The sequence below is a fragment of the Pinus tabuliformis genome, chromosome 5_1, assembly GCF_031772625.1.
Source record: "Pinus tabuliformis cultivar Carrire ecotype Pingquan chromosome 5_1, CPIR1, whole genome shotgun sequence".
Lineage (NCBI taxonomy): Eukaryota > Viridiplantae > Streptophyta > Pinopsida > Pinales > Pinaceae > Pinus > Pinus tabuliformis.
The window spans coordinates 845,662,489-845,687,209 of NC_142305.1; positions in this window are offsets into that span (position 1 = coordinate 845,662,489).

Consider the following 24,721-nt stretch of genomic DNA (forward strand, 5'->3'; position numbering starts at 1 on the left):
GGAAGCCTATAAATACAAGTCAAGTGACCCTCATTTGGACGTCATCATCAAGCGTCTTCTTCTCCCTTCTTTGGATTGGTTCGCATAGGTCTAAAGTGAGTTCGTGGAATTTAGTTCGTACAAGTCCGAGGTTGCAGGGTTTGAAGCTTGCACATGTGATTAGGGTGTTTGGTTTCTAGCCACAGGGTTGACTCAGGGAATTTTTAGCTATAACTACAGGCACACAGGCTCATCCGTGTGGTTGGAGAATCTAAATCACACACGTAACTCTTCCTCCATGTAGTTGGGATCTAGGGTTTTATTTTGATAGATGATCACAAATCAGGAAAGCTAAATCTGATGAGTATTGTTGATGGGATCATATTTATGATATTGTTTGGTTAACATTGTTGGATATTTTTGTACGAGCTCATTGTACTCTTTGTTGAACATTTTATGACAGTCTAATAGAAGAAGAATTAAGGGGTTTTCCCCCATTCATTGACCAAATCTAGTGTCTCTTGTTGATGTGTTGATTGTCTCCTATTGTCATTGCATTATTGTTCTATCTTCAGTTATTATTGATTAATGAAAAGTATTAATTGTTATTGGAAGATTACTAATTGAAGAATTGAATTGGGTTAAAGTAATTGAAACAAAATAGAGCAGTGAAAAATTAAAATAGAATCAAATATAAGGTGAAGGACAAGCCCAAAAGAGACAAGAGTCGAAGTAATCATTTTTAGAAACTTTGAAGAAGCCTAGCTAATCAGGTCAAGATATCAACCTCTTACTTCAAGGAAAATGAGAATTACGTTGACTAATCTATCTTCCTTTCTTGGAATATTAGGTTAAAATTCATAACAAATGACAATGATGCTTTGGAATAAATTTAAGGAAAAGAACATGAGCCTTTGGAGAATGCTTCCACTGCTACCACAAACAAGTACAAGAAAGGTGAGATAAAATCAAAGAAAATTATAGTTGATGGTTTATAATATCATTTACTTGCTTATGTTGGAAATTTAAATAAGTCCAAGGACATGTATGATAAGCTGACTAATTTGAATGAGATCATCTCCTTGAAGGATAAACTCAAATATATGGAAATTAATAAAGGAGAGACTGTGCAATCCTATATCATGAGAATATCTCGTCTTAAAGATAAATTGCAGAGAGTTGGGGAAACTGTGCCTAACAGGGAATTGGTGATTGTAACCCTTATAAGTCTCCCTCCTATTTGGGAAGCCTTCATTACCACCATAAGAAATAACAACAATTTTTCGTCATTTGATGAAATTGTTGGAAATCTCACTCAAGAAGAATCTAGGATGATTTCAAGAGGGAGAATTCATAAGCACGGAGAAGAAGAAACCACCACATTTGTTACTCAAGATAAAAAGAAAAAGGGAAAAGGAAAAACATTTGATTCAAATAGGCCCTCTCCTGATTTAAAGGATTCTTACAGAAGATCAAGGGATGTTGAATGTTACAATTGTCACAAGCATGGTCACTATGCCCAAGACTGTCCGAGAAAGAGAGATGCTCCAAGATCCGATCAAAGCTACAATAATAACATACATGATGATAGAAGAAGAAGAAATGATGGAAGAATAAGTGATGATAGAAAAAGGAGAAATGATAGAAGAGAGAGAGATGATTGAAGAAGAAGAGGCACACTGGATGATCGTGAAGAAATTCCTCGTCCTCAAAAGAAGTCAAGAATCTCTAGGTATGAAAGTAACGTAGCTACTAGCCAATCTGAATACATTGTTATTGTAGCCCTCTCTAGTTCTTCTCTTCCAGATTCATATAGCTGGGTGGTAGATAGTGGGGCTTCTAGATACCTCACAGAGTATAAGGAAGTCCCCTCAAATTTGGTTGAGAGGGAAACAAGTTTGAATATTATTCTTTGGGACAAATCTACATATCTAGTGATGAGCTTTGGCACTGTCAAATTTGATTTGGACTATGGAAAATCTATTATTCCTCATGAAGTAATGTATTTTTTGGAATTAAATAAGAACCTAATATCTATTTCTGCATTGGAAGACAAAATAATGAGAATAACCTTTATTACTGGAAATGTACTAACCTAGTCGAAGAAATCCTGGATGAAATATGCCTTTATCTTGGGATTTAGAGTAGGAATACTACATAGCATCAATGGAAGAGATCTTCTATAAAAAATTATCAACACTAGTGAGCTATGGCACCAAAATAAAGGGAAGTCTAGGGGACTATTCCCCTCTAAAAGGATCAAGACCGATGATAATTCTAATCATAATGAAGTAGCTATGAGAGAACAAGTTTGGAAGGATACTATGGCTAAATAATTCATTATGAAGAAATATGTATGAGATGTTGTTCCAAGGGTGCAAGGTAAATTTGATGCAACTTTAAGATGGCTATTCAAGATGAATCATGATGCAGATGAAAGCTTTGAAAGGTACAAGGAAGAAGTGTGTTTCGAGCAATCTCTGGGGTTTGATGTACAAGAAATGAAGACTCTCATTAGCAGATTGAAGAAAACATTATGTGGCTTGAAGAAATCTCCCCGAGACTATGACCAAATTGACAATTACCTGGCGAAGTTTGGATTCATAAGAAGTAGTATCGATGTAGAGATCCACTTCAAATTGGTCCAAGGTATGACTTTGATTTTGATTTCATATATTTATGATCTATTCCTAATAGGTAGTGAAACTTTGATGGTTAAGCGTAAGAAATATTGTGTTTTGAGATATACTTCTAGAGATATGAGACTATATGAATACACCAATGAAGCTTGGGTTGAGAGACTCTGTCATGCTTTAACTGATGAGAACATTACAACATGGATTGATGTAACCCACTTGAGTAAGGGTCTGGGCTGATCGAGGACACTGAGCCGAATCTTCCCCCTACCTAAGCTTCGATGGTGAGGAATTGAGATGTAGGGCTCCTAAGGTTGAGGGATCTCTAGACATTAGGGTATCACCCATATTTGTCACCCATAGGGTGGAAGATGTTGCTCCCATATCTTGGTCTAGCAGAGTATACCCCAGTTGGCATATGTATTTCTCACCCATCTAGCCAATGGGTGCTGGCTCCTTGAGTTAGGAGTGATCCTTACTATTTATCGTAAGTGGCATCTTATTCAAGAAAAAGATGCAAGTGTTCTACCATTTGAATCTTTAGGGTCATGTTGGGAGGATCAATAGATAATAGGATAGGAATGATCCTTACCATTTATGGTAAGTGGCATCCCTCCTATTATCAGCAAGTAGTGGGATAGGTGTGATCCTTACCTCATAAAGTAAGTGGCATCCATCCTATTGTCTGTGGTTTCCTGGCTCGTAGCATTGGATCCTTGCTGGTAGAGTTTCATGGGTCATAGAATTAGCTCCCCACTAGTAGAGTTTCCTTGGTCATATCATTGGATCCCCATTGGAAGAGTTTCTTGGGTCGTAGCATTGGCTCCCTACTGGCAGAGGTTTCCCAGGTAGAAACATTGGCTTCTCAGTGGTAGTGATTCTGGGTGGTAGCAGTGGCTCCCCGATGGATAGAGGGTCGTAGATGAAGCTCCCCTATTATTCTTATTCTTTATATTTGAGATTTTTTTAGCAGATAGAGTTGATCAAAGATGGGACATGCTATGATGATAGGATACTTATGATAATCATATGATGTAGTTGGAATTTCTCCCTAACTGAGAGGGAGTGTTAATTTTTGGTAGCTTAGTTACAAATTATAACTATTGGACTATACTCCTCATTCCAAGAGGACCAAACTTGACCTTTGAAGCATGGGATTTGGACAAGGGAAAGTGTATTTTTGAAGTGAAGCCCATAATGTCACATTTGATTAGGTTGACCCAAAATAGAAACTGGTCACCCTTATAAGCCTATTTTTTTTTTTTCTAAATAAGACTGAGCTATTATATTACAGCAAGAACAAAAATTACATCAGCAGTATTACAACAGAGCCTAGGCCCTGTAAAACTTGTCTTAAGACAGACAGTAGACTCAGGAGTATTCATGTCCAGGATTACAAAAGATTGAAACCAAAGCGACATTCATGAAACCGACACATGGACTGAAGCACATGGAAACTAAAACAACAAAGACACATGGAGTCTGAAACAACTGTAGATAACCGACACTGTAACAGAGAAGGACAGAGATACATAGTGACAAAGTACAGACACATATAAGATAGCATAGGGAGCAGATAAAGAGAAAAATCCTTGCTGAGAAACCTGGAGCGCGAGCTGGGTGTGCTATTCATCATCGGTTGATTGCGGGTCGTCCTCCCTCTTGCAACGGGGAGGCTGGTGGATGGCCTTACCAGCGTTGCGTTGCACAGGTTCACTCGGGCCTGCTCCAGGATCTGGGGAGAGGCTGTCTTGAACAGGGCGCAGAATGTCAATGGCGGGAAGTTGCATGTCAACTGTGGGTGCTATCCCAGGAATCCGCGGAGGGCTGGCACGAGGAGCTTCATCTTCACCCCAAGGATTGCTGCAGTGCTCCACCGAAACCGTTACAAAGAAAGTGGAATTGGACAATGTACATGGAATGCGGTATCTTACCATTGGGTGCTCAGAGTGCCCACATTCCATTCGCTCTTGAAATTCCGCCGCTCTTCCTCTGCCCGGAGGCCTTCCCCTGGTTCGTCTGCGCTCAGAAGAAACTTCAATTGAGGAAGAGGGAGAAGGGGCATGCCTCTGAGACGGGGCTCTGCCACTATAACTACCACGCCGACTGATTCCCCGTTGGCGTTCTCGCTGCATGCTGGAAATGTGCGGGTGGCAAGTATGCTCACGCGAATTGTCACTCTGAACCAGACTACCAATCCTCAAACTAGACTGCGGGTAGCAAGTATGCAACACTGCCAATCTCCCAGTCCCGTTACCAGACTGCGGGTATGCCTCCAAATTGCCCAAATCTAAGGCCTCTAGACCATCACAGTCGCTCTCAGAACCTGAAGAGGAGCCGAAACAGTGAGCCTCCGCCACCTCCCTCAAGACCAGAACAGGAACAAACGAGAAATGCGGAAGAATGTCCGAGAACCTCTGGCTTTGAAGCGCCATGTTCCGGTTCTCAAGGCGAGCAGTTAATGGCGAAGGGACGCTTCTGCCATGAGCCATATCCCTCCTCCTTAAATGCTGCGTGCTGTAACATTTAGGGCGCGTCCTCCTGGTGTACGTGGCTTGTCCGGGCGGACACATGCCCTGCTGACAAGCCATTAGCCTTTCATAACTAACAACCACCCGCATCCGGGGGGGACCCTTATGAGCCTATTAATATAAGTCAAGTGACACTCATTTGGAAATCATCATTAAGCATATTCTTCTCTCTTCCTTGGATTAGTTCAGACATGTCTGAAGTGATTTCATGGAATTTGGTTCGTATAGGTTCGAGATTGCAGGGTTTGAAGCTTGCACGTGTGATTGGGTTTTTTGGTTTCTAGTCGCAAGGTTGACTTAGGGAATTTTCAGCTATAACTGCAGGAATGTAGGCTCATTTGTGTGTTTGGAACATCTCAACCACACACATAACTCTTCCTCCATGTAGTTAGGATCTAGGGTTTCAGTTTGATGGATGACTGCAGTTGATCGTAGATCAGGAAAGCTAAATTTGATTAGTATTGTTGTTGGGATCATATTTATGATATTTTTTGTTTGATATTGTTGGATATTTTTGTATGGGCTCATTTACTATTTGTTGAACATTTTATGACAATCTAATAGAAGGATAATTACAAAGGGTTTTCCCCTGGCCGTTGACCAAATCTAGTGTCTCTTGTTGATGTGTTGATTATCTATTATTGTCATTACGATACTGTTCTATATTCAGTTACTATTGATTAATGAATAGTATTAATTCTTATTGAAATATTGCTAATTTAGGAATAAATTTGGGCTAAAGTAACTGAAACAACATAGAGCGGTGAAAAATTAACAGTCGGTACTTCATCTTCATGAAATATCTACTTTTCTCTTCATCTTCACCCTCCAAGGGGCTGAATGATATGAAGTCTTCATGTGATCTTGATCCTTAATTTTCTATTGTGATCTAGTGTCCCTTCATCTTCTTGTTCACTGGTCATCTTGTCTTCACAACTTCCTAAGTGTCTTTTAGCATGGTCTCCTTCTTTTCCTTTCTGAGCATCATCTTGTCATGAAAAGACGACATAAGTCCAGATATATCCTAGTATAACTCTCTTCATGAAATCCATCAACTGGCCTCAAACTAGGTACTAGATAGGGAGGAAGGCTCAGGGATTGTGCAATGCATAACTCGATAGGCTAGGAGTGAGGTATTGATGCTTGTGACTATACAATTCCCAACACTAAAGGCCCATGAGATAAGAGTGCATATTTGAGGGTCATAATGAGGTAGGTTTCCCACTTTAACTACGAAATGTATAACATAGGAGAGATAGAGGTCCAGATAATTGCATAGTTGCACAGTTCAGGAAGGTAGGGAGATAGACTACTACTTGCAATTGTGCAATGCGGAGAAGGAGATTGGCTGGGAGGCAAGATTTCATACTTATGGAGGTCAAGAGGTAGTTTTTTGGCAGTATGAATATGCAATGCGCAGTCCTTGGAGGTAGTAATTTTGCATTGTCTAGTTCCAAGAGGTAGGGGTGCACACTTGAGGCTTGCAACTGCATAATGCACAATTCAAGAGTGTTGAGTGAGCTCAAGTTGGTCGAGCATGAGACTTTCCAGAATTTGACTAAATGTGGGATCAATGAGGTAGAGATTAAAACAAGTTTGGAATTGAACATGATCACACACTCAACGCAATCAATGAAACAACATTAAACACTCAACACACATAATCAACATGATCCCCTTAATGTGATGACAAAGCAACATTATCCTCCAAGTGCAACACTTAAGGTGTACTTTGTGACAACAATGATGACACCTATGAAAAAATGCTCAAGGATTGGGGAATGTGTCTAATGCATATCTTTATGATGTATGGAACACAATAATCCAGGAAAATGCATCAGAACAATCCTTCAAGAATGTACAAAAGAGTCCCTTTGACTTGATGCGACATTTTCCTAACTAAAAGACAACACTTGCGAAAGTAAGAGAAAGTGAAAATGACACTTTTAAAATATTAAATAAAGTGAAAGTGACACATGCTAGAGAAAAGATAGTCATGTGTTTTAAAATGCACTATGCTTATGGATTGTGCATTCATTGTCACTAATGATTAAGCAAGCCTTACCTTCAAGCGCTGTGCAATGCCTATCTAAGATTGCACCAAAAGAAGCATGCTTGTGAATTCATTGAAGACATAACACGTGTGAGAAAGAAACTTTGACACTTGGAAGAAGACTTAATACTTTGAAAAACATTAGATGACCATGATGTGACCATGGAACGATAGATCACAAGATCCTCAGTAGGCTCCAAAATTCAAGTGTAAGAAAATTTTAGAGGGTGTTTGTCACATCGACAACACTTGGCAATGCACTAACAGGACTCTAGCTTATTTGTTTAGGTCTTAGATTTAAGTGCAAGGTCTTCGTATTTCAGGAAGTATTGATTCAATGTATGAATAACCTTGGCTTCCCCATTTGACTTGATTATGGATATAGTCTCCTCTATTCCTTTTCTTCGGCAAACAAATTTACAAATCTTGCAAAATCACAATTGTTTAGATCCAGGAGAGGGTAATATAATAATGCAAGTTAAAGATAATCAAAGTATGAGTTTTCATCTCTAGTTTTTCTCCACTACCAACAGGCTTGTATAGTACCTCGATGAAGTTACTACAAGAACATAGGCATTTCTTCACTGCTAGGAAGCTTGAACAATACCCCATTGAAGTTACTTGCTTCACCTCTCTGTGCAGGAATCATTTCTCTTCTTTCACCTTTTATTTATTTTATTATAGAACTCTTCTTAGGCACTTATTTGTTTTACTGGGGTGGAAGAGGGATCTTGACTTATTGAGAGCATAAGAGGCTGTTCCTTCAGAGAAGGATACATATATACCTCTGATATAGGTTCGCATGCTATTGATTTCCCCTTTCCCTTCACTAATCAATTAGATTAGTAGGGCAGCCACCATTTAATTACAACACCGAGTCAAGGAATGAATATCCTAGAATCAATACGGACTTTATCATTTGACCAAAGGCTTTTCATTCAAATGGATCATATTTTCCATTCAGAGATCATTGACTTTAAATATATGTAAACCCAAGATAGAGAAGAGGATAAAAAATAAGGCAAGCATTGTTCGTCATCACAATTTCCCTTTTCAAACTTTGCCACATTGTATTTTGAACCAACAAGAGACATCTTTCATGCAAAGTACTATTAAGCAAAATATGAAAGAAAAGACAAAACAAAGAAACAAGACCAAAAAGGCAAGCAAGCGGAGGCTGAACATAAAGCAACGTGTAGAAAAAAGTAAGAAAACAAAATAAATACAAAGACTAGATGGAGAGAAAACATAGGATGAGTGAGAAAATAGAAACTAGAATACGACTAGACCTACTCCTAACCTAACCAATGAGAAGGTTAGGGTCAAGTGTAATGAGATTTCCAGTGTAACCACCGTAACTGCTCCTGACCTCCAAACACAAATATACCAATAATTAAAATTGACATAATGATGTGCAAAAGAGAAGATAAGCACTTGAATAGCTTACAAAAAATATCGAAGGTCTTGCCGAAAGGAAGAAAGAGGTGTCATAAAAACTAACCTTAACCATCTTGTAACCTTACCTTTTCGATGAGAACAATAGTCATACAAACCTCAAAGGCTTCTTGTGAATGTATCTTCATCAGTGTTGTCCTTCTTAGCAAGCATCAATAAAGATTGAAGCTTATTATTAGAAAATAGGCTCACTAAGTAAGATGCTTCTAGCTAGTCATATATTCGATCATGAAATTCAAAACAATCCTTTTGAAACCCCTGAAATTATTGAGAGAATGAACTTTCAATTAGCGCACTCAAATTATAAGGAGAATCGATAAGATCAATTGATGTAGAACAACTATCATTAGGTGTATTAATGGAAAAATGATTCATCAAGTGACAGTTGTTAGGACCAGTGTTATGACCAGATTGATGAATTAGCATATGAGATTCTCCATTCTCCATTGTTTTCCTTTGTGTTCTATTATATACCAAACTAGTAATACAAAAGCTTGATGAATTAGAAACAATTGTTGGCCTTGTAAATTCAGGAAGCTAATTTAAATAACATGTTGACAAAAATTTAGAAGGGTATATCAAATCAAACCTAGAATCCATATCAACATCAATGTTTTGATTCACTAAATGATTCAAGACTTCAATGCTGCTCAAAAGAATTGATTGAGATATAACAACAATTATTAGTTTAATAACATTCATGATGAATATTAGGAGCTGATTGTTTACCAAAGCACTTAACAAATATGAATTCTTCGGCCAATGTTGATCTTTATCTTTACAATTAGAATGGTAGGCTTCATATCTATGGTCATGCATGAAGGATATACATTCCAAGCCCGAATTCAATACAAGAGAATTGCATGGAAATGTATCAGCTAAAGCGTAATATTTTATTTGATCATAAACCAAATCTTGAAAGTTAGAAAAACTATATCCGAAATACCAAAAATATTTCAAGAAAGAGTTTGTATCTAGTGAAACAATATGGAGGAAATAATTCTATGAGGAAATCCAAATCTGACATGGTTCAGGAATATCACCAGGATCATGAGAACTTGACATAACCATTAATTAAAGTTGAAGTGCATCAACTTCCTGACAAGTTCCAAAACTTTAAAAAGTTGGATAACTACATTTTGAGAAGTGAGTCAGATCGCAAATTGCATGTAGACAACTACTATCAGTTAAATTAATAAGATCATTATTATCCAGATGGAAACTATTTACAACACTAGTTTGATCATATTCTACAACCTCAAAAAACATGTTACTTAAGTCATAAGATCCTTCTAATTGTAAATATAGAGATGTATGAATTAGAGAAATATCATGAGCAACCTAATTTGAAGAGTTTCCCTCATGCAAAACAAAATATTGCAAGGAATGGGATGGATGCTCAATGATTTCATTACTTTCTTCTTCATCATGGATAACCTTGCTACCTTGTGTCAATTTATAATTATTCAAATTAGGTTGTAGATTCAAAGAGCATGACATATTTTCATTACAAGCCATAAGACACAAGGAATAATGAGCTGAAGAAGAAGTTTCCATAAGAAAATATTCTTTAACCAAAACAGATTTAAGATAACAATATTTCGAAACAAAACATTCTTGAGAAACTAAAATACCAGTTGATGCACTTGGGAATTTATCATCATATACATCAATGGGATCGTCATCATCAAAATTTTGGTTGCCCAAGACTTTAGCTAGAGTAGGAAAATTATTTTCATTTGATTTATTGTTGAGATTAGTGGATTCTAAATTAGCTGATAATGAAGGAACATTATCTAGACATAAAGGACTTTGAAAAGAGAAGAAATACCAAAATAATCCTCACCTTTATGCTCCTCTATTTACATAATATTACTACCTTACACCTGATCACTGCTTGTATTTGGAAGAGATTGATCAAGTAGATCAAGGAACAAGGGATCATGAGAAAGAGGTGATAGAGGATAACAAGTATTCAAATCAGATTTAGGATTGAATTTATGAGTGTTAATATCTTCTTAAAAAGTGGAGAGATCAATATTCACTTTAGGCATCATAGAACATTCCAAGGTTTACTCCATCATTTCTGATTCATTGAAATTAGATGAAGATTGAAGAGATAGATCAACAATTTGATTTTCAGATTTACCAACTTTGACATCATCACAAGGAGGTACCCACATCGGGACTAAAAAGGGAGGAGGACAAGGAACAAAAGGAATAGAAGGTTCCTCCTCTAAAATTAGAGGTCTCTCATGATTTACAAAATTTGGGGAAGAAGAATCATCAGGGGGTTTAGATTCACCATGAAAAAAGACATGAACTGAACACTCAATTTTTTTTAAAAGAAATCCCAATCCATATCTTCATGAAATTCATAACATAGGTGAAGGAATTGATTAGAAAAATCCTCAATGATTAATCAAGGTTCATTCTTAGTTTATTAATATTATTAAGGACATCCTAGTAGTCATACTTTTCTAAGGCTAAATGAATCTCCTTGATGAAGTGTTCAAAAGAATGAATGGAAGCGAGTGGTAGGGTATGAAACCATTGGTTAACTCAACCTTCAAGCATGAGGAAGAAAAGAATACAAGCCACATATTCACACTCAATTTCATAATGTTCATAGAACTTAAGAAATAGAGATGCCTCCTCGGCTATGGATGTATCACCCTCGCCATCAAACTTGAATTGAGACGAGTAATAAAGAATTTCAACAGAGAAAAACGTTTACCATTGGATCTATTGGAAAAACAACCTAGGAGTATGATTTGGGGATGAACCATCTAAGATAAGAGATTCAAAATAGATTCAATGGGCACAACTTGTTATCTGGCCCTCCTTCTAGTGTCAGCTATTGATAGTTCTCGAAATATATCAACCAAGGGGGTCTCCCCGATGTGAAGTCCCAACTAGACCTCAGACCATTTGGAGAAGGAGCCCCATCCGGAGTATTGGCTTGACCACCATAACTCTAAGATTTTCCTTGGCTGCAATGAATCACATAAGAAAGTATGCACATAACCTTTGAAATAAACAAGTAAGTTGACATTATGAAACACCAATTACAATTTGTAAAAGGAGACTTTCACAAGAAGGAGGTAAAGACTCAATCTCTAGAAGGAAAATAAAAGAAATATGCTAAGAGAGGCACATCAGAGAAATGAAAGATTCATTAGTTATCTAGTGAAATAATTCACATAGACACAATGAACATTAAATAAAATACAACACACATTCAACAAGATAAGTACCAAAGCTAATGAAGTGGTTTAATTTCCTTAGTACATGTGAACAAAACACATACCACAAACATCTAAAGAATAGTCTTACCATATTCACAATACATGCATGAACATGTGTTGGCTTAGTGAGCTTCTGATTATTGAGCGAAAGATCTAAGTACACAGTTACAATGGTGAGAAACTAGCTCCAATAGTGGAACATTAAGTCACTTCTTGCTTCTCCAAGGAATTATCTTCTCTCCTATGCCAAGCTAGAGAAGCCAAGGCTATCTATCCAAAGGCTAAGCCTCCAAAAGCCTTTTGCTTGAGTTATGAGGTTTATTTTATAACAACAGGAATTATTTTTCATATCCCTTATGAATCTGTGTTACCCTTATGATTCTTGGACTTGTAATGTGCCCTTTGGACTTTTATATTACTTTTGGACTTTCCCTAAAGACTCTTTTATCCATATATGACTACGTGACTTTTCACATTCCACATGTGACTCTTGGACTTCCACATATTATGTTTTGTCCTTTCCTTTTAATACTTACATCATTACATCCACAAATGATGTGGAAAGTCACATGGACACACATGACATTATGATGACATTTGCATAAGTCACAAATTGACAATGATGACATGGGCTTCATGATGAGATGGAAATGCCAAGATGTTCTTTTGCTGTTTTACCTTTAATCTTCATGAGAGGTCTATTTGGTACTTCGTCTTCATGAAAGATATGATTTACTATTCATATTCACCCTCTAAGGGGATGAATGATACAGAGTCTTCATGTGACCTTGATCCTTCATTTTCTATTGTGATCTAGTGTCCCTTCATCTTCTTGTTCACTAGTCATCTTATCTTCACAGCTTCATGAGTGTCTTCTAGCATGGTCTCCTTCTCCTCCTTTCTAAGCATCATAATGTCATGACAAGATGAGATCAGTACGAAAATATCCTAGTCTAAATTTCTTCATGAAATCCATCAATTGACTTGGAAATGGGTACTGGACAAGGAGGAAGACTCAAGGATTGTGCAATCTGCAGTTTGAGAGGCAAGGAGTGAGGTACTGATGCTTATGATTATGCAATGCACAACATTGGAGGCCCAGGAGACACGACTGCATAGTTGAGGGTCACAATGATGCAGGTTTGCCCATTGTAACTATGCAATACACATTTTAGGAGAGAGAGAGGGCCAGAGAATTGCGCAGTTGCACAGTTCAGGAAGGCTAGAGACAAACCACTGCTTGCAATTGTGCAATGTGCAGAAGCAGATTGGATAAGAGGTAAGATTTCATAATTATGAAGGTTAGGAGGTAGTTCTTGTGCATTGGGACTATGCAATGTGTAGTCCTTGGAGGTAGTAACTTCTTATTTCATTGTTTCAGGAGGAAGGGATGAATGCTTGAGGTTTTCAACTGCACAATGCACAATTCAAGAGGGAACAATGAGCTCAAGTTGGTTGGGCATGAAACTTTACAAAATTTGAATAAATGTGGGATTAATGAGGTAGAGATGAAACCAAGGTTGGACTTGAACATGATCACACACTTAGCACAATTGACGATATAACATTAAACACTCAACACCCAGAATCAACATGACCCCCTTAATGAGACGACAATAAAACATTCTCCTCCAAGTGCGACACTTAAGATATACTTTGCGATGACGACGACACTAGTGAAATAGTTATCAAGACTTGGGGAATTTGTCTAATTCATATCTTTAATATGCATGAAACACACTAGTGTAGGAAAATGCATCAGATTTTCCCTTCAAGAATGTACAAAGACTCCCTTTGACTAGATGGGACATTTTCCTAACCACATGATGACACTTGCAAAAGTAAGAGAAAAGTGAAGACATCACTTGCAAAGGATTAAAGAAAGTTAAAGAGACACATGCAAGAGTGAAGATAACATGAAAACAACACATTCTAAAGTGAAATCAAGGAAAAATGATAGTTGCGAACGTGAAAGCGACACTTGTGAAAACAAACGTGAACCAAAGAGACAGTTGAGGAAACTCACTGAAATAGAAGTATGATTGCAATCAAAGTGAGGGATACTGCCAATGGAGGGTGCGCTTGATTTTCATCATGTATTGCAAAATACACTATGCTTATGGATTGCATAGTCACTGTCACTAGTGATTGCGCAAGCCTTATCTTCAACAACTACATAATGCCTATCTAAGCTTGCATCAAAAGAAGTGTGTTTATGAATTCATCGAAGGCAAAACGTGTGTGAGCAAGTGACTTTGACACTTAGAATAAGACGTAACACTTTTCAAAACATTAGACCACCATGAAGTGACCATGGAACGACATATCACAAGATCCTCAGTAGGCTCCAAAATTCAAGTGTAAGCACAATTTTGGACGGTGTTTGTCGCAATGACAACAGATGGAAAAATACCATTCCACTGAAAACTGTAAATAACAATGAGGTTATCTCTTTCCTTGAACAAAATATTATTACTAGGTTTGGTATTCTTGATTCGTTAGTTTTTGACAATGAATTTTACTTTTTTTCCTTGAAATTAACTAAGTTTGTTATTAATAAAGGGATTGAAATTAAATATTATATAAATTATTACCCATAGGGAAATGGTATAGTAGAGTCCAATAATAAAAGTATAATTTGAATTAATAAAAATATTGTCGAAGAAAACCAACGTAATTAGCATAAAGATGTTCCAAATGCTTTGTAGGTAGATCAAGTTACACCAAAGGTAGGCCTTAGAGGACTCTCAATTCTTCCTTGTCTATGGAAAGGAAGCTATTATCCCCAATAATGTATTCCTTCCTTCTTTTTATCTTGATCAATATGTTAGAGATGAACCCTACCCGATAATGCAAAACATACTTGTAAGTTTGTTAAAATTAGAAGAGGAACAAGAAAAGGCTAAAGAAAAATTTATTATTCATCAACAGATTGTCAAAAAATGGAGGACATATCTGTCAATCTATATATCTATATATATACATTTTATTATTAATACAAGGTATGTAAACTTGTGAGATGAAGACACTATATGTGTAGGATTAGACTCTACCCTAATAGAAAAAAGACTGCAAACTACAAAGTGAACTCATAATCAAACACAACTCAACAAATTATCTAACAATAGAAGAGTACATTGTTCACTAGAATTAGAATCTTCATGAATTGTAAAAATCTTTCGCTTTTGATAATAAGAGTCTTCATGAAAAGTTTATTCTGTTCATTGAATAAAAATTTAAGTGAATGCTTTCTTGTAGCTAGGAATCAACTTACATAAATGGAAAACACCACACTTCATAAACTCAAAGCAAGCTAATTCAATCTTGGCAATGACAATGTACTTGATCACCATCATGCTACTAAGATCCCATTATCACCAAGTTATATTTTGACATGGATGATATTTTTTTTTCTCCGAGTCATTATTCCTATCGTTAGCAAGCTTTGATAAAATGAAACATACTTGCATAAAGGAAATAAATGAAGACATATGAAATAAAAGGCTACCATGATTTGGTCAGAGCTGAATTCTCCCAAGAGCAAGGTAGAAACCTACTCTATAATATTGTAAACTAAATGAAGGAGTACTATTAATAAAATAAGAGAATGAAAAATTATGTGAAGAGAAATACCAAGAAATTTTATTTTATTCCAGCATAATTTGGACAGACGCTCCAAGAGCCCCCTTTGTTATCCTATTCTCAAAGCAACTTTATATATAAATGAGAGTGCCTTCTCCAAGAGTCCCCCTATTTTGAAATGGAGAAGGCACTCTCATCTATATATAAAGTTTCTTTGAGAATATGATAAACAATAATTAATTTAGATACACAAATCTCTCTTGTGGTTGCAACCATTTACTAATAAGTAGAAACTAAAAATCAACTAGTAAATAATTACAAGATCTTTGCTAATAATTCAAAACTAATCAAACTAATCTTGTCTATGGTCCAAGATTCTTTCCACATCCAAGATATTTGATGATGATCCAAATCCATGACAAATCTTCAATGGTTGAAGATGAAATTCAAATTTGAGGCTAGGTGGTGAAAATATGTATTTTTGGAATCTCCAAATATACTTGATTATCACCAAACTCATCAAACATTCAAGGATAAGTAAAAACATGTTATTTTTCTAAGATACAATCGTAAACTCACTTAAAATACTAAAATAAATGCATTGGAAAATATGGAACCTAATTCAAAATATAAATATTAAAGTGGTCTTAATTCAAGGTTACAAATTGAAAAACAAGGAAAAGGATGTGAAATAATGGTAAATTTGAGGACTCAACAAGATCCTCTTTTGATCACAAAGACTTTATTGTCAATGATTTAATTCTTAAATGGCACAAATCCCATGAGAGTAAAGTAAAACATACTAAATATTTAAACCTTCGGGTTGAGGCCATTTCAAATCTCCCATGAATGGTAATTTCTTGAAGAGGTTCTAAGCATGAAATACTTTATTTCTACATTTTTCATTTATTGTGTACATACTATAGTTATTTCATTCATATTTGAATTTTCTTGAAATTTTTGAAATTTCTTTTTGCTTTGTTGATTACTAATTAAGTTATTGATTTGTTTGTGCAGAGTTTCCTTAATTATTGGTTGTTGTAATAGGAAATATTAATGGATATTAGTTGGAAACAATATTCTCTCCACAAATCTTCAAGGAAGATTTATCTAAAAAATATCACAATAGTCTGATATTTCGAAGAATACCATTGCAACAAATTTTTATATTTAGGCTATACTTATTTTTCCAAAGTTTACATTGTAAAGAAAATCACTGTAGTTCCATTTTTGTAAGAGATCTACACTTATAAACAATTAAATCGACTAATGAAAAACTAGAAGTGGAAAATTGTCTTAAGGTTGCATTTTTATACTTCAATAGTTTACTAAACAAAACAACTCATGTACCACCCCACTTCTTAACACACATATTTAGAATTATAAATCATAAGGATGAAATAAATTTCTTAACAAAAAGAAGGAAGTTGCACTTTAAGTGTTGGAAGGATAAGCAAACCTGTTGTGGTTATGGATGTTCACTAGTAGTGGGGCCATGCTTGTATGGTACTAAGGCACCTTTTTCAGGGCTATGGACACTCACAGGAAATAAAGCAATTCCAGGTAAGAGAGGATGAAGAGAAAAAACATGTAAATATTGATGGAAAGAAAAAATATGGCCTTGTTGGTTAGACTAATTATAATAATAATAATAATAATTACTAATTATTATTTTTATTATTTTTTAATTAAAGAGGCTTTTAATTACAATAAAGTTACATACTTTGGAGTGTTAGAGCTCAACAGAGACTGGCCATGAACATGGGACTAACGCTAAAAGAGCAGATTGTGAAGGCAAGCATGGGGAGGTCTCTGCTCATAAAGGAGAAACCAAAGAACCTCCTAATAGTTATATTGCAACAAAATAAGCATAATAGTATCTAAAGCTGAGAACAACAACACATAAAAACCATAGAAGATGCTACCTTGATAGATTTTCAATTGCATCTAGTGCTTAGGGGGACCCTCCTTGTACACGGGGTATGGATTGTATTAGTATGGGTCATCTGGCAGAGGGAGACCAGAGGAAATTGTATGGATGGAGGAGGCTAGAAAATTAGAATTCCGTTGGAAAGAGTCACTTGCCTAGCCACCATGACCGTTGACCTAACCACCTTTGCTGTAGGAGGGGCCCGAACTAGCAAAAACAAGCTTCGACTTGTCACAATACTCAGATCGCTAGGGAAAGGGGCTATGAGGCCTATCGTGGGGAGATTATACAAGAAAAGGAGAAAGCAAGGAATCTTCCATTGTTTCATTCGAGGGAGATTATGAACCCTGAAGCTACATGCCCAGGAGACTAGCAATGGGGCAGTAAGTTGACTTTGCATGACGTAAATAAAATTCCATATTAAGGAAATTTCCTTTTGGAAACACATTGGTATCTTCCTAATCCTTGGAATGGTGGCCAAGGAAGTTACACAGAGCCCAAAGATGGTTGCTCATGACTCAAAGCTACCATGCTTCTGTGTCTTCCACTATTTGTCTATAACATTGCAACATACTGCAATCAAAATGCTTATCCCCGTGCCCATGCTAGGGAGGGAGGGGAGGTCTACCTCTTCCTCAACCACCTTTGCTAGACTACCCATGTTCTCATACGATGATTGTAGAATAATAGGATGAAATGCCATGATACTAAGGAAAGCTCCACCTGCACACAACTGAGGGAATGGATGGTAATGTTGAGAGCACCCAATCTTTTAAAAATGCTTTTGGGGCGCTAGATGACAAGTTGTATTGGCATGCACTTAATGCACTTTAAATGCAGGAGGGTGGTGGACTTGAGACCACCACCTCGCTCCAGATCCAAGACATGGTGGAAGGCGAGCCAATAGCACTGCCGGAAGCCCACCCCATTCAATATATGCACTGGATTCATAGAGACCATTAATGCCTTGAGCTATCAAACTGACACCCTGATCTAGGGGTAGACTAAAATAATTTAATTAAGTAAGCTTTGCAAAATTAATATTTAGTGCTAATTATTTAGATTCACAAGCCTAATTTTCGCAAGTATGCAATATGCTAGATTCTTATAATATTAAAAAATTGAAATGAAATACTTATTTACCATCTTTCAAATAAAAGCCTTCCTAAATTATTAAATGGAAGATATAATTAGTTCACTCAATTAATCACCAATTGTTGCAACATGCACAAAAGCCCCCCAATATGATATGAAGATTTCATAAAATAATGCGGGCCCTTATTATTATTATTATTTTTAATTATTTAACTCATATTATAACACAATTGTGCATATTTTATTCTTATTTACCTAATATATTTCATAGATTTCTAACTAGTTTCAATGATTTTCCCTTGAGGAACCAACCTTTTTGATTGAATTTCATCTTTATTGTATTTTTGCAAAATTTCAAAACTTTCTAAAGGGAAAAACATGTATACGAATAATCTAGGCTTAATTCATAATTCCTAAGTTCAATGAAGTCATATGTTGAATACCCTGACATGTGTAATCCAAATCTTGATCAAGAAGAAAGAACATTAGTAGAGATTTCTTCCAGATGTCAGATGTGGTGCTAACACCCAAATCTGGATGCATTTCCAACCAATCTTCTTAGCAACTGGTAGAGGTCACATGTCATACATATGAATTAGGTTGTAATCCTTGAATTTTAGTTCTTCTATTTCCTCCGAATGCTGGATAATAGTTATGAGCCCATTTTTTTCCTTTTATTTTTTTATTAACATCCTATCATCCATGCTAGAATGGAAGCAAAGTTGTATCACTGATGTGGTATTAGTTTATGAGTCATATGAATGTGGAAGTTGAGTTGGATAATTCACATAGCAATGATGGCATCATATCTGGAATCCAGAGTAAGTGTTTATGCATGCCTACTTAACACTTTAGATGTCCATATGTTGGATTCACTAAACCATGAATGATCACATTCAGATCTAGGACTTGGAATATACTAGTTCATCGGAAAATTCTCAAATATCTAGATGCTAGATTACCTCATCTCTCGAATGCATCCATATCAAAAAGAACAATTGTGACATATCAATTTAATGTTTTGAATGCCGAGATGTCAGATTAGCTCATTTCTCAAATGCATCTAGATGTGAGAAGAATTGGTATAGTGTGACATTGTGATATTCCATATGCCTGGAGCTTAGATGAGCTTTCAATTGTGTTTGCATCCATATTTGGGACCAAGTCATTGGAGGGAGGTTTAAGTAATCTATATACCTAGATATCCATGTATATGGATGGGTGTAACATATTTGGATATTTTCATTTAAACTTCCAAGTCATCTGTTGAGTTACTCATCATATCCTTTGTTAAAAATAACATGTCATCTTGCATGTCAAAGTTATCATGTTATTGAGGTTATATTGTTATGATAAGTCAAGATAAAAATTTGATGGTCCATGAGCCACATTGTGCTCCATAAGACACAATACACATTGGGTCAATAAAACACTATAAACCAAATACTTTAGTTTTACCACAATCTAGCAAGTTTAAAGTGGCTAACAACATTTTGATTCACCATAATGTTTCATTTGCAACCTAGCACGTTTGAATATGACTTCATGAGATTAAATCAAGTTAAATAATAAATCATAAAAGGATAAATTGTGGGAATTAATAGAATATTGTGTGCTTTATTTTAAATCATTTATTTTTTATTGAATCTCTAACAAACACTAACTTTGCTCATTTTATTTTTTTGCATATTTTTAGGTTGAAGGAAATAATCTTGAAGATTGGGAGTATGAGCAGAGAATAAAGGAAGATGAATCATGCTTGTGGACCAATAAAAGACAAGATACGTTCAACATTTTGAATCAAATACAATAGAAATTTTTTTAATATAAATGAAGAAGACTTGTAGCAATGTTATTAATAGAGGAAAATAATTAGATGATTTTTCTCAAGATTTTTTGTTAAATTATTGAAACTATTGTAAAAAAAGGATTTGAGGAATTTGAATGAATAGATGAAGTAATAAACTGGTATAAAGACTAGCCCTTTCAATAGAAAAACGATTGGAGAACTCTGTAATCATTGTTGCATATTTTTATCAGTTTGAATATCATTTTGAAGACATGTAAGCTGGAAAATCCAGATTTGTAACCTGTACATTTATGTCAAGGTTTAGGAAAGGATTGAATACTTCATGGTTGGAAAACTCGGTATGGTAGTTTTTTTTTTTAATAAATAAAATCATCCTCTCTCAGCTCAAAGGAAAGAGTGAGGGTCAATACAACAATACTCATAGGAACAAAGCCATTACAATTACAACAATATCTATCATCATCATGCCATTCATAGGGATTTCAACTTGGGTGGGGATGATACCAACCATTCTACCCAACCACCCAAGATAACACCCATAGACTACCTGGTATGGTAGCTTACATTAAAGAATCTTAAAATTTCTTTCTTGTTTCTTTATAATTTTTTAACAAGAAGTAAACATATACATAATACATTATATATTATTTTAAATAACTATTTTTTTAAAATGTTACAATATTATATTTGAGCTTATTCATTACTTGATTTAGTGAATTATTTCCAATAATCATATAATTAACCTTGTGTCTGTTTTTGAAATTATATATAACCAACTCCTAGATATCTAGGAATACATTACATAGTACTATATATTAGTTATAATACACACTTACATACATATATGTACAATTTATATTAGTGTTAGGTCATTTATTTTCCTTTTGGATTGACATTTTGTCACATCCAAAACCTTTTGTTAAGGCAACCAAGTCCACATACTAGTGAATATATCTATACAAAATGAGTATAGGTCCAATATATATATATATATATATATATATATATATATATATATATAGACACACACACACACACGAGAAAAACACCCATAATTTCATTCATAGAAAATGAGTGAACTTACATTCCATATATACACTTCAAGAGTGTATTCAAATAAATCTCATCATTGATATCTGTGAATCATATTAGGGAAAAAACTATCTTAAGAGATAAAGTCCTTACAATTTTTCAAACAATTCAAAAACTAGAAAGTTTGTGCTTACAACATATAAACAATGAGAGAAACTATTCATGTGCAAGAGAAAAATATTAATTCAAAAAATATGCAATAACAATAACAATATGGGGGCTACATGGACACAACAATAACAATAGGGGCCTACACTAACAATAAAAATAAGGGGGCTACACTAGTATTATAGGGACCTAACATGCCCCTCTCCATCAAAAAAGTGTTGTCCTCAATACTTGAGTAGTTATGGATGCTTCTGTATAAAATTCTCATCCTCCCATGTGGAATCTTCAACAAGTAAGTTCTTCCACTTAATGAGATACAATGAAATTGATCGATTCCATAGCTGTTGGGTTCTTGGTTCTGTGACTACTTCTGGCTCCAATATGATTTTTCCTTCTTTGTCAAGTTCTGGAAATACTGTTTGAACTAGAAGCTTGTCACATATAAACTTCTTTAAGCATGAAACATGGAAAGCTGGGTGTACTCGGGAAGATGCAGGAAACTCTAGTTTATATGCCATAGTATCAATCTTTTTGCAACACCTTGTAAGGACCATAATAATTGGGTGATAATTTATTATCCTTCTTGGCTTGCTTGAGGGACATTTGTTTATATGGTTGTAGTTGTAAAAATACCCAGTCACCTACATAAAACTTCTTTCGCTATGATGCTGATCTTCCTGTTGTTTCATTCGATTCTAGCCAGAGTGAGGTTATCCTTTAGGAGTTGGAGAAGTTGTTGTTGATGCTCGATGTGATCTTCCACTTCTTGAACATTAGAATTTTATTTTAAAGATGATGTGATGGATGATGGAAGGTATCCATAAAGTGCCATAAATTGGGTCATTTTTGCTGCAGTATGGAAGGGAGTGTTATACCACCATTCATCTAGAGGTAACCACTTGACCCATTGTGTTTGTTTATTAGATAGAAAACAACAAATATATCCTTCCAAACATTTGTTCACTATCTCAGTTTTCCCATCATTTTGAGGATGATAAGATGAAATATGAGCTAATTGAGTACTAAGATAAGAGAATAATTCCTTCCAAAAATTTCTAGTGAAAATGGGATCACTATCACTTACAATAATCTTTGGGTTTCCATGCAGCTTTTGAATTGTTTCCATAAATTCAGTGGCAATTGTACTAGCTTTAAAAGGATGAGATACTGCACAAAAGTGTGCATACTTGGCAAGTCTATCAGCTACCACCATGATGACACTCTTTACTTTAGACTTGGGTAAACCTATGATAAAATCTATTAAGATCTCCTCCCAATGTTGACTTGGAATGACTAAAGGTTGTAACAGACCTGGGGTCTTATTGTCTCAACTTTATTTTCTTGGCAAACCAAAAATTATGCCACAAACTTCTAAATATTAGATTGAAGGCCATCCCAAAAAAAATCGTTCTTGACCTTGTGGTAAGTTCTTAAAAATATTGGATTCCCTCCTAAGGGAGAGGTGTGCAATTCCAACAAATTTTTTTGTTTGAGTTGCAAATTCTTTTAGAGATATAAGAAATCTTTATACCATAATGAATCTTTTTTCTAGATAAATGTATTAGACGTACTGGGATCTTGCTACAACTTTTGAATGAGTGTCCACATCTCTTCGTCATTCTTCCATTCATCCCTTGCTTCAGTTATCCGGTCAGGTTGGATAATAGAAATGGCACATAGAAATGCTTCCATCCTCATCCTTTCTCAAGAGTGCATCAACAATAACATTTTTCTTCCCTTTTTTGTAGATGATTTAAAAGTCATAACTCAACATATTTGTGACCCATTTTTCTTGCTCTTCTGAAGATAATATTTGTTCCAAAAAGAAGTTAAGACTATCATGATCGAGTTTTACCTTGAAGTGTCTTCCCATTAGGTAAGGTCGCCATTTCTTTAGTGCATGTACTATTTCCAACATTTCCTTATCATAAATAGGTTTGTGTAAATACTTTCCCTTGATTGGACGACTTTCAAAAGAAATAGGTATTCCTTCTTGCATTAAAACAACACCAATTCCATTTCATGAAGCATTAAATTCCACAATAAAGGTTTTTGTGAAGTCTAGTGTAGCCAAGATCGGTGCTTGGCACATTTCCTATTTAAGATGTTTAAAGGCCTTGGTTACTTCTAGAGTCCACGAAAATTCCCATTTCTTTAGTAATGTTGTTAGAGGCACTGCTATTCTCCCATAATTCTTAACAAACTTGTGATAATACCCTGTCAACCTGAGAAACCCTTGACTATGCTTTAGGGTTGTGGGGATTTTCCATTCCTTAATGGATTTAATTTTGTTAGGGTCTACTTTAACACCCTCATGAGACACAATATGACCCAAATATTCCACCTTCTGTACTCCAAAGAAAAATTTAGAGATTTTTGCATATAATTTTTCTCCTCTAATAGTTTGAGCACCCTATCAACATGTTGAACGTGATCGTTCCAAGACTTGTTGTAGATTAGCATATCATCAAAAAATACTAACACAAATTTTCTAAGGAAAGGTTTGAAAATGGTGTTCATCAAACCTTGAAATGTGGAAGGTGCATTAGTAAGGCTAAAAGGAATGACCAAAAATTCATAATGAACTTCATGAGTTCTGAATGTTGTTTTCATAATGTCTTCAATCTTCATTCTAATTTGATGATATTGTGAATGAAGATCCATCTTGGTGAAGTAAATTTCTCCATGTAATTAATCCAAAAATTCATCGATGACAAGAATGGAAATTTATCTTTAATACTGAGCTTGTTGAGCTCCCTATAATCCAGACACATACGCCATGATCCGTCCTTCTTGTGCATCAATACTACTGGAGTAGAGAAATAAATTTGACTAGGTTGAGTTATACTGGCCTCTAGCATTTCTACAACCATACATTCAATTTCACTCTTTTGGGCATAGGGATATATGTAAGGACTGATGTTTGAAGGAAAACTTCCTGGAATCAACTGAATAGCATGATCATAATCAAAAACAGGTGGGAGACCTTTGGGAATCTCAAATACCTTGGAATGATTGTCCAAGATTTTTTGGAGATCTAGAGAAATAGATAATTTTGATGTTTGAACCTCTAGTGACCATAATTGTGCAATTATGCCCCGTTTCTATTTTTTCAAAATGTTTTCACACCATTAGAGCTAATTATATTCCATGGTTTCCCTACGTTACCCCTTACTTCAACTTCCTTCTCAAAATAATTTCA